This window comes from Notamacropus eugenii, chromosome 4 (genome assembly GCF_028372415.1).
Source record: "Notamacropus eugenii isolate mMacEug1 chromosome 4, mMacEug1.pri_v2, whole genome shotgun sequence".
Classification (NCBI taxonomy): domain Eukaryota; kingdom Metazoa; phylum Chordata; class Mammalia; order Diprotodontia; family Macropodidae; genus Notamacropus; species Notamacropus eugenii.
The window spans coordinates 248,657,794-248,668,491 of NC_092875.1; the positions used below are offsets into that span (position 1 = coordinate 248,657,794).

General features: G+C 37.2%; 1 protein-coding gene across 1 annotated transcript in view; it reads right to left on the minus strand.

Annotated features, from left to right (window-relative positions):
• The window catches only part of OSBPL1A (oxysterol binding protein like 1A), a 324,266-nt gene extending 320,710 nt beyond the window's left edge, over positions 1 to 3,556 (minus strand). The window contains exon 1 of the mRNA XM_072604414.1: positions 3,447 to 3,556. The gene's annotated coding sequence lies outside the window, so the exon portion shown is untranslated. The remainder of the gene's footprint in view (positions 1 to 3,446) is intronic.
• Positions 3,557 to 10,698: the final 7,142 nt, after the last annotated feature.

Genomic DNA, 10,698 nt, shown 5'->3' on the forward strand with positions numbered 1-10,698 from the left:
TTCTTAGCTCTTAGACCTTACAAAAATAGGCAGAAGGCAGAATTTGACCCTTGGGCGTAGTTTAGCTTGTCAACCCTTTGCTTTAGAGACATAAAGAATGAGCTTGCTTAAATTATTGAAGGAATATTTATTAATCATAATTAGACTACACCAAAATTATTAAAAATTATAATAACACCTAATTACTTCACAGATTTTGTGCTATACCAAAGTGCTTCACGAAGCCCTCAAAAATAATAACAAAATTCCTTAGGAGGAACAAAAGGTAGAGTGTGTCAAGGGAAATAATTTTTCTTAAGTGTGTATGTGTGTGTGTGTGTGTGTGTGTGTGCACTTGTTGCCAAAGAAGACCATGCCACCAGAGACATAATGACATGACTTGCACTTGACTTTGTTTTGAGCGAGGGAGGGCAGTGAAGGTCACCAGCCTCACTTCTCCTCCAGAGCCACCTGACTGCAGTGACCAGATATTCATCAGGATGACTGGAGGTGACCCAAGATGAGGCAATTGGGGTTAATTGACTTGCCCAAGGTCACACAACTAGTGAGTGTCAAGTGTCTGAGGTGAAATTTGAACTCAGGTCCTCCTGACTCCTGCACTGGTGCTCTATCCACTGCACCACCTAGCTGCCCCAATTTATTTTTCTTAAGTAAGAATAAAGGAGGAATAGCACTTCCAGGCTTTGAATTATATTATAAAGCAATAATCACCACAACAATTTGGTACCAGTTAAAAAATTTAAAGTAGTTCAATGAATAGACTAGACAAATAAGAATCAGAAACAATCAAACTCAACAATACCTGTGTTCAATAAACCCAAGAGCATAAATGACTCTGGGGGGAGAATTCTCTATATAACAAGAACTCCTGGAAAACTATAATGCAGTATGGAAAAAAAAAAATTGGACCAACAATGCGGAAAATATACTACATTGGGAGTCAGATAATTAAGATTCAATTCTCACCTCAGTTAATTGATGGATAACTTTGTAAAAGTCAATGAACTCCTCTGGACCTCAGTTTCTTCATCTATAAAATGGGAGTGTGGGACTAGAAGACCTCTAAGGTTCCTTTCAACTCAGAAATTGAACTCATTATTTTTCCCCAGAAAAAGTCTCTACCCCCTTCCCCAGAAAAAGTCCAAGGCAACAGGATCCTCCGAGTTCCTCATGAACCCACCTCAGCGTCATAGTCCTGCTCCCCAATGGACTACTGTAATAACCTAATGGTAGGGTCTCCCTGTCTCATTTCCCCATCTTCAATCCATCTTTCATTCAGGTGTCAAAATGATTTTCCTAAAGTATAGATCCAACCATGTTATCCCCCTACTCAATAAACTCCAGTGACTCCCTATCACTTCCAGAATCAAATACAAAACCCTCTGTTTAGTGTTTAAAGTAATTAAAAGTCAACACTTCCCCACACCCTTTCCTTCCAACCTTTCCAATCTTATCCCTCACTGCCCACCACATCCTCTTTGATCCAATGACCCTGGCCTCCTGGCTGTTCTTGAACAAGACACTCCATCTCTCAGCCTTGGGCATTTTCTCTGGCTTCCCTCCGTGCTTGGAAGAAAGTCCCCCCAGTTTTCTTCAAGTTGCAATTAAAAATTCCATATTCTACAGGCTGTCTTTCCCAACCCCTCTTATTTCTAGTGCCTTCCTTTTAATTATTTTCTATTTATCCTGTGTGTAGGCATATATGTATGTGTGCGTGTGTATGCATATATGTACATGTGCACATATATGTATATGTATGTGCACGTATGTGTTTGTGTTTGCTTACTGTCTTCCTCATTAGATTCTGAACTTCTTGAAGGCAGGGAATTCAAGACAAACTGGCATTCAAAGTCCTTTAAAATTTGCCCCCTTCCCATCCTTTTAGTCTTATTACACCTTAAATTTTTCTCCCCTTTACATATTCTGCAAGCCAGGGACACCAGCTTCTTTACTGTTTCTCCTTCCTCATCTTGCTTCCTGACTTTCTTGTCTTCCTTCAAGGCCCAACTAAAATCCCACCTTCTACAGGATACCTATCTTGATTCCTCTTAATTCTAGTCCCTTCCCTCTGTTTATTTCCAATTCAACCTGTATATATTTTGTTTGCGCATGATGGTTTATATGCTGTCTCCTCCATCAGAAAGTGAGCTCCTAGAGAGCACCGACTATCTTTTACTTTTCTTTGTGCCCTCAGCCCTTAGCACAATTCCCAGAACATAGTAGGCTTTTAATACATGTTTATTGATTGGCTGAATGATTTTCATACGTGTGACACTGATATAGTAAATATTAAGTCAAAATTCATAGAAGTTTTACAGTAAAATATATTCCTGTCATGCATGAATGTAAATATGTGTGTGTATATATGTATGCATACATATATGTGTTCCCATCACATAGAGATGGAAATATATGTGTGTATGTATGGATATACTCATACACACGTGTATATAGTATATATACATATGCATACATACATATACATACATACATGTGTGCACACGCACATCTCTCTCTCTCTCTCTCTCTCTCTCTTCTTAAAAGGCTGCTCAGATATCCAGGGAGTTGCTCAGTCCCACTGCTTCTTCCAGTGAGAAACAACCCTATGGTCTGGGCCACTTTTGTGCAGGGTTGTGATACAACTCCCAGTGTATCCTCACCTGCTGCTTCATCATTTGTCTATTGACACAGGACTTTGAGGCATAATAGTAAAATAGTGTGAGTGATGTCTTTGGATTCGTGCATAAATTCGATTTAAGTGAGGCAGAGTTGCACAAAGTCATCAGCCTCACTCTTCTTTTCTCTCTCTTCTTCTGGCTCAGGATGCAGTGGATGACCTTGGCATCTTCTGTGTCTAACCAAGCACTCCACGTTGCCTGCTTCAGCAGCCTTCATGGCCGGTGGAACAAATTGTTCTCATATGCCCATTCCACCAGAGGAAGTCTTTACATGCTTAGGGTAGACCCCTCCCCTAACTCACCAATGGATTTGAGTCCTCTTGGTTACCCTCAACCTGGTTTGACCAGTCTGATGAAATGGTTTACCGGGGTGTGGTCACGGCGCATGCTGCAGCTTCTTGGAGCCATAGCTGAGAGTTGGGTGGAACAGGTGAACACCAAAGGTGGAAAGAGCCCCCAGAAAGGGTTTAGCAGCCATCACACCAAAGGTACTGGTCCATATGTCTATATGTATACACACATATATGTATGTATGTATATGTATACCTTCAGAATCATATACATACATACATATATGTATGTATATGTATACCTTCAGAATCTACCAAGTGTGGAAGAAAAACCCTATAGCCTAAAAGATATAGATATAGATATTTTATCCAAAATCTGTCAAAGACCATTTGTTAATATATAAGCATTTCTTGTTTTGGTGATCATAGTGGAATATTATCCCCCCCAAAAAACCCCAATAAAACTTTTAAAAGGTACCAGTATAAAAAGAAATTAGGAGAATCAGCTGTAGATTCCATTGCTTAGCCCCAGGCTTCACAGAATGATGATGAAGATCTCACAGATCATGCAGATACCCTGAAGTTGACAAGCAAGAGTGGGCAAAACAGCTCCATAGGAACCAGAGAGGGGCTCCCAGTAAATAGAATGGCCAGGAGTAAGTCAAGCAGAACTCAATGTGGGGGAGGGTTGTTGGGGGAAGGGTTAGTAGCTTAAGAATTCAATGCCAGGAGAAAGTACCACAGTAGGAGAAAAAGCCAAACAATTCCTTCAGAAGGAAGAATCTAGTTTTAGCCCCTCTGCTTAGGACCAAAGTGGGCCTACTCCATACTTAGGAGTATGGGATAGGCTATTGACTCAAGCAGAGGCCCCTCAACCTAGACACTGAGGCTATTGACATTAGCCAAACAAAGCCAATACTGAATATTATGAACTGAGAAATGCCTAAGGGATAAATCCTGAAGAAGGGAGCAACCCCACAACAGGTCCAAGGAGAACCTCAGAAAAAAAATGTTCTAATCATAAGAATTATAAGCATATTACCTTGAAGAAATGAAAAGGTGATTCAAAATCAAATAACTGGAAGAAGAAGTGAAAGGAAGAATACACAGTAGGGAACATTGCCCAAAGCCTGAAGGCCCTGAAAATTAGGATGAGCCAATAGAAAACAATCATTTAATGAAACAAGAAATATCAGAACAAAATTAAAAAATTGAAAAAACAAAAGATAGTGTAAGAAATATAATATCAAAAATAACTGATCTGGAAAACAAATTGAAATATTCAAGAATTATTGGATTATATGAAAATTGTGGTAACAGGTAATAGTAACAGGGAAGTCAGGAAGAAGTGAAAGGGTTGGGTGAGAATATAATGAGTTCAATTTTGGACATGTTGAGGTATGATATTTACAGAATACCCAGTTCTACATATCCAATAGGCAGTTGGAGATGTGAGTCTGGAGGTCAGCGGAGGTTTGGATTATTACTCTATAACATTTATATTTTTACATAATATATTTACAGTCTTCCTTTTGTTGAACCAACCTTCTGTTCCTAGTATAATTCCCTTGGTCATGGTGTATATGATTTAATATTTTGTTTATTTTAATATTTGTTATAACCTATTTGGTAATATTTTATTTAAGTTTTTTTGTCAATGTTCATTAGGGATATTAGCCAATAGTTTTTTTTTTCTCTACTGTGCCTCTCCTTGATTTAGGAATCAAGACCATATCTGCATTTTAGAAAAAGATTAGAAGAGTCCCTTCTTTTCCTGTAATTGCAGTTTATATAATTTTAGAATTGATTTTTTAATTATATCATTTCTCAGTTAAATAATTTGTAAATTGATCTGTCCCTGGAGGTTTTCATTGGATGTTCATTTTTGACTTCTTTAATTTTTTTTGCTCATATTGGATCATTTAAATAGTATGTTTCTTCTTTTGTTAATCTGGTTATCATCTATTTTCTCTAAGTAATCAATTTTTTAGGATATAATTGGACAAAATAACCTCTTTTAATTTCCTTTTTAATTGTTGTAAATTCTTCTTTCACATTTCAGATATGAACAATTTAACTTTATCCTCTATCTCCTTTGGAATCAGACTAGCTAACTGTTCACAGGTTTTGTTAGTTTTTTAAAAACAGCTGGTTTTATTCATTAATTCAATTTTTAAAAAAATTTCATTTTATTTATCTCTTAAATTTTCAGAATTTCTACTTTGTTGTTTACTTGAGGTTTTTAATTTGCTGTTGTTTGAGGTGTTTTAAGTTGCATGTTTAATTTATTCATTTGCTCTTTCTCTCTTTTGTTGATGAAGAATTTTCCCTTAAGAATTGCTTTACTACATCCCATAAGAGGAGAGGATTTGAGGAGAATGATAATTAATTCAGTTTTAGACACGAATTATAATGTCTTCTAGACATTTGATAGGCAATAGAACATCTAAGACCTGTACTCCATCTTTTTGCTTATGTAACATATTGATCAAGTTGCTCATACCATGGAAGTCTCATTTCCTCATTTCTCACATAACAGTAGTATTCCATCCCACGTGTATGCTTACTCAGCTTACTCAGTAATTGATGAACATGCCTAGAGTTTCCTCTTTTTTTGTCACATAAAAAGCTGTTTGAAATATTTTTGTACGTAAGGGATTTTTTTCCGTTTCTTTGATCTCTTTTGGGTACGATACAAGCAGTGATATCACAGAGCATGCACTGTTTAATTTTTTTGGGTATACTTCCAAATTGCTTTCTGGAAGGGCTGTACCCATTCACAGGTCCACCAAGGGTGCATCAATGTACCTGTTTCCACACAACCCCTCTAATATTTAACATTTCCTTTTTATGTTATCTTTGTTACTCTGATGGGTATGATATGGTACCTTAGAGTTTTTTATTTTTATTTCTTTAATTTAGTAGTGATCTGAAACATTTTTTTAATATGCTTATAGAGAGCCTGGGTTTCCTCCCTTGAAAACTGTTGCCATTTCATATCCTTAGAACATTTATCAATTATCACTTTTTCTTATAAACTTAAATTCATTTCTATTAAATCTTGGAAATGAGACCTTTATCAGAGAAACGTCTTGCAAATTTTCCCCAAAATGTTTCCCTTATAGGATTATTTTATTAGATTTACTTGTGCAGAAGCTTTCTAATTTTTTTATAATTAGAATTATTCATTTTATCTTTGATTCTCAACTTTTTCCCCTTAGTATGAATTTTGTTATTATTTTTTTCTAGTTCTATAAAGTAATGCATTGGTAATCTTCATCAGGTTCCATGGTTTTAATGTTATGTCTATACAGATGATTCTCAGAGTTATTTGATCCATATGCATGAAAAAATATATAAAAACTATTTTCATAGTAGACAAAAACTGGAAACTGGGGGCAGTACTCACTTACTGAGGGATAACTAAACAAACTATAAAATATAAATGTTAGAATATTATTTTGTCATAAGAAATGACATAATGGACAGTTTTAGAGGAAACTAGAAAGATTTCTGTTAACTGGTGGATAATGAAATGAGCAGAATTAGGGGTACAATTTATATAGTGACAACAATAGTATAAAGAAAAATCATCGATGCAGTGATAAACTACAAGTTCAGAGGACTGAAGATGAAACACTCTTCTGCCAGAAAGGTGGTTTATTTAAAATATGAAATGAGAAATATCTTTTTGGATATGGTCAATGTGGGGATTTGTCTTTTTGGACTGTGCGTATTTGTTATGAGAGTTTTCCTTTTTTAAAAAAAATGTTCAACTGGGGGTTGGCAGTAGGAAGGAGAGATAATAAATGCTTGTAAAAATAAAATTTCAAAGTATATAAAATGTTTTATAAAAAATATAATACATAAGTATCAAATACTTATGTAATATGGTCTCCTATATATACATATTTATATACAATCTAAAATACTATATACTTACAGATATTATTATATATTATACCATTATGTGTTATGTAATAGAATTATGTTCCCTATATAAAACATTTCTGCTTTAAGTGAATTTCAGAATAGGAGATTTCATTTCCTCTGCTTCAAGGAACTTCCAACTTACATTTTATGGTAATCATAAAACCAAAACCAATATTCCAAGGTAGAGTAAAAAGAACATACCTAGTGTAAGGTATTTTGATTTGCTAGGCAGAAAGATAGTGATGTTAATGCTACAGGCTTATCCTTGGAGATGACCTATCTTCCAGGGAATTTTTAAAAAGATTCTTTTGGTCAGGTTTAGCATACACAAAAGAATCACCTTTTTTGATCTGGTTCATGATAAACTAAGGGGTACTTGTTTTCAGTTGACAAAATGCAGTACTTCTTAAACTGTGGTTCATGACCCCATATAGTGTTGTGTAACTGAATGTGGGAATTTCAAAAAATTTGGCAACAGTAAAATATTTCTGAACATACAATGGCCAAAAAGTAATTCAAAATCAAAAGTGTAATGAATCTGAGGTGTTTCTGGTGGCGTTAGCTGCACAACTTCTCTTCAGTCTTGGTTGTGAATACACAATATGTGCACTTTGTATTGTGCATGCTGTCACGGCACCCAATGTCATATAGTTGGGCAAAATAGTTCCTAATAATTGCTTTTATTTCCTCTTCACTGGTTGTGAATTCACCTTGGCTCAGATTCGAGACTGTTGTATGTTATGAATTGCAGTGTTTTTACTGTACATACAAAATCATTAAATGAATTTTGGCTTGGGATTAGGACAGAATTTCCAACAATTTCTGAAATGGCCCTACACATACTTCTACCATTTTGGACTACTTATTCAGGTGAAGTGGCATTCTCAGCATTGATGAATATAAAATGAAAATCTCGACCAACTCTGAAAAAAGGTTAAGGTTGCTCTTTGTCCTGCAGTATCAGATATTCCACCAAGATTTAATTCTTTATGTAAAAATAAACAGGCACATCCATCTTATTAGCATGTAAATATGCTTTCATTTTTTAATAAATGGCAAAATTATATGTTTACCAAAGAATTGTTTTTAAATATGTTTCTTTATGATTTATTATCATAAAATGTTTGATTTGTTTTTATTTTTTTGTTTTTATTTTATATGCCAATGTACCCTGGGTTGTGTAAAGATTTGTCAGGTGAAAAGAGGTTGTAAGCAGAACATGCTAATAAGTCCAAAATTGTTGCTACTGCAAAATTCCTTAAAGGTTAAATGCAATTAGGAAATGTTCAACAAAATAAATAAACATACAATACAACATAGATACTGTTCATGTGTTTTTTAAGAGGATCCATTTCTATCTGAGTTTGATCCTCTGGTTTATATCCTTCAAATTTCACAAAAGGGGTCAAAGTCAAAGCTGAGGTCTCTTCTTCCTCCACCTCCCCCCAGGTGGTTTCTTTCTTAGGGGATTTAGTTAGAATGTCATCAACCTTCAACAACTTCCAAATTCCAGATAATCATGCTTTTTATACAGAGCCTAGAAGGTGTGACAGAAATCCCTCAATCACCAGAAATAGATTGTTGGCAGTTGTAAAAAGATCTCTTATGATTGAAACAGTGTTCCAAGTGATTCAAAGATTTCTATCACACTCTCTAGGTCCGTGGCTTTGAAAGACTTTTCATACAGTCTGTGATGTATCAATTTATTGAAACATGTTTTTACCTGGGTGGTTTCAACTCCATCTTTACACTTGTACTGTTGAAAATCATCAATCCTTTAGTCTATAGGTCTTAGTCTATAGAATTACTAGCTGTGACCCTAGGCAAGTCACTTAACCTTGTTTGTCTCAGTTTCCTTATCTGTAAAATGCTCTGTAGAAGGAAATGGCAAACCACTCCAGTATCTTTGTCAAGAAAATCTCCAATGGAGTCACAAAAAATTAGACAGGACTGAAAAATGACTGAACAACATTGTGGCAGGAAAAACGCATGAAATATTTCACTTAAAAAGCTAAATTTTCTTTGTTATTATTATGAACATAACCAGTGTGAAATAATTCTACAAAGGGCACTGAATTCAGCTTCACCTTGATTTCCAGATATAAAATATTATGCAACCATTTGATAAGGGGAGCTCTAAATTCATAGAAATTTTCTTCATATTCACGGAAATTTTTAGACCAAAAGTTAGAAAAAGGCACTGATGCATAGCAAAATGATACTCAGTATACAGGGGACTGAAGAACCTTGATGTAGTACAACAAATGTTTTCTTAGCTTCTACATTTCTGAGATAATATAACAACCCCAAAGGGCATGAACACAATAAAGTAATAATCTATAATGTCGTTTGAATAGAGTCTAAGGTGAAATTTTGTAATTTGGCAAAACTCATATGATCATTGCCATCAGGGTTGTGCTATCCAGGTCCAACTTCCTTAAAAGGAAGAGGTTACAAAATTATCTGTTCCTTCTCCTTTTTCCCACTATGTCTTTCACTCCAGTCTCACATGAAGAGTTAGTTTTAGTCTTTGCCAATGCTTGGTCCCCTTTCCTTCTTTCCAGCAGACTGTCACCACTATCTTCTCCAAACTCTCAAGTTCAAGCTCTTCCATTATACTACAAACATGCTCACGTCTCAGTCACCCATACAAAACCCTCCTGTGATCTTATATCCCTGCGCTATGATCTCAAATCTCTCTTCCCCTTCTTAGCTAAACTTTCTGACAAAGCTAACACTCTGTCATTTTCATCTACACCCACTGCAATCTGGCTCCTCATTTAATCATTCAACTGAAGCTGCCTTCTTATAACTAGCCTTTCCTTATTCCTCATTCTTCTTGACTTCCCTGTAGCATTTGACACCATTGATCACCCTCTCCTCCTGGATACTGTCTCCTTTTTAGGGTTTTTTTAATACTGTCCTTTCCTGTTCCTCCTCTTACTTTTCCAACTCTTCCTTCTTATGTTCCTTTGCTGGTTCTTCTTTCAGGTCTTGCCTACTCACGATGGGTATTCCCCAAGGTTCTGTTCTGGGTCTTCTCTTTCTGTACTCTCTCATCAGTGAAGTGGGGGCAGAGAGCTGGCACACTACACAGAGTCCTACGTTCACACTCTACTTCAGACACTTACTAGAAATCAGCCTCCTCACAGAACATGGGGGTAGTCTGAGCACCTGACAGGATGGTTGGGAGCACAGCCTAGATGTCCCCTCTTACAGGAGACCTTCCGATCCCTGATCAGGTGTACTTCCCTCTAGAAATCAGGTATTACGTCCTTCCGGCCAGAATGTGTGACCTCAGTGATTCTGCACAACATGCTGGAAGGAGATCACTACAGGCCTCTGGAAGAGCGCTCTGAATGCTGGTGATCGAGGAGGCCGTTTGATCCAGTCTGGTCATTTTAGAGCCAGAATCAGGGCCGAGGAGGTTCTGTAAGAGCAGGACCTGAGCCCAGGCCCTCGGTCTAGTTTTCTTACAGCTCCCTTGAGCCACACACTCTCTCCAGACTGCGCCCTCCACCCCTGGAGCGTCCCTCCTCTGGTCTCGGCTCCCTTGGGTCTCACTTTCTCGGTCCTCCTCCGCCCCAGGGCCTCCCTTCCCACACGAGCCCCGCGGATCCCGCGGTGCTTTACTTGTACGTAGTTGTGGCGCACGGTCTCCGTCGGACCCTGAGCTCCTCGCGAGCAAGGCCCGCCTTCGGCCTTCTCCTCAACCCGTCCTTAGCTCGGTAAAACACCGAGAGGGGCCCCCTGCGGAGAGGGCCAACTCCAGCATCTACAGAGAACGCGCTTTCAGC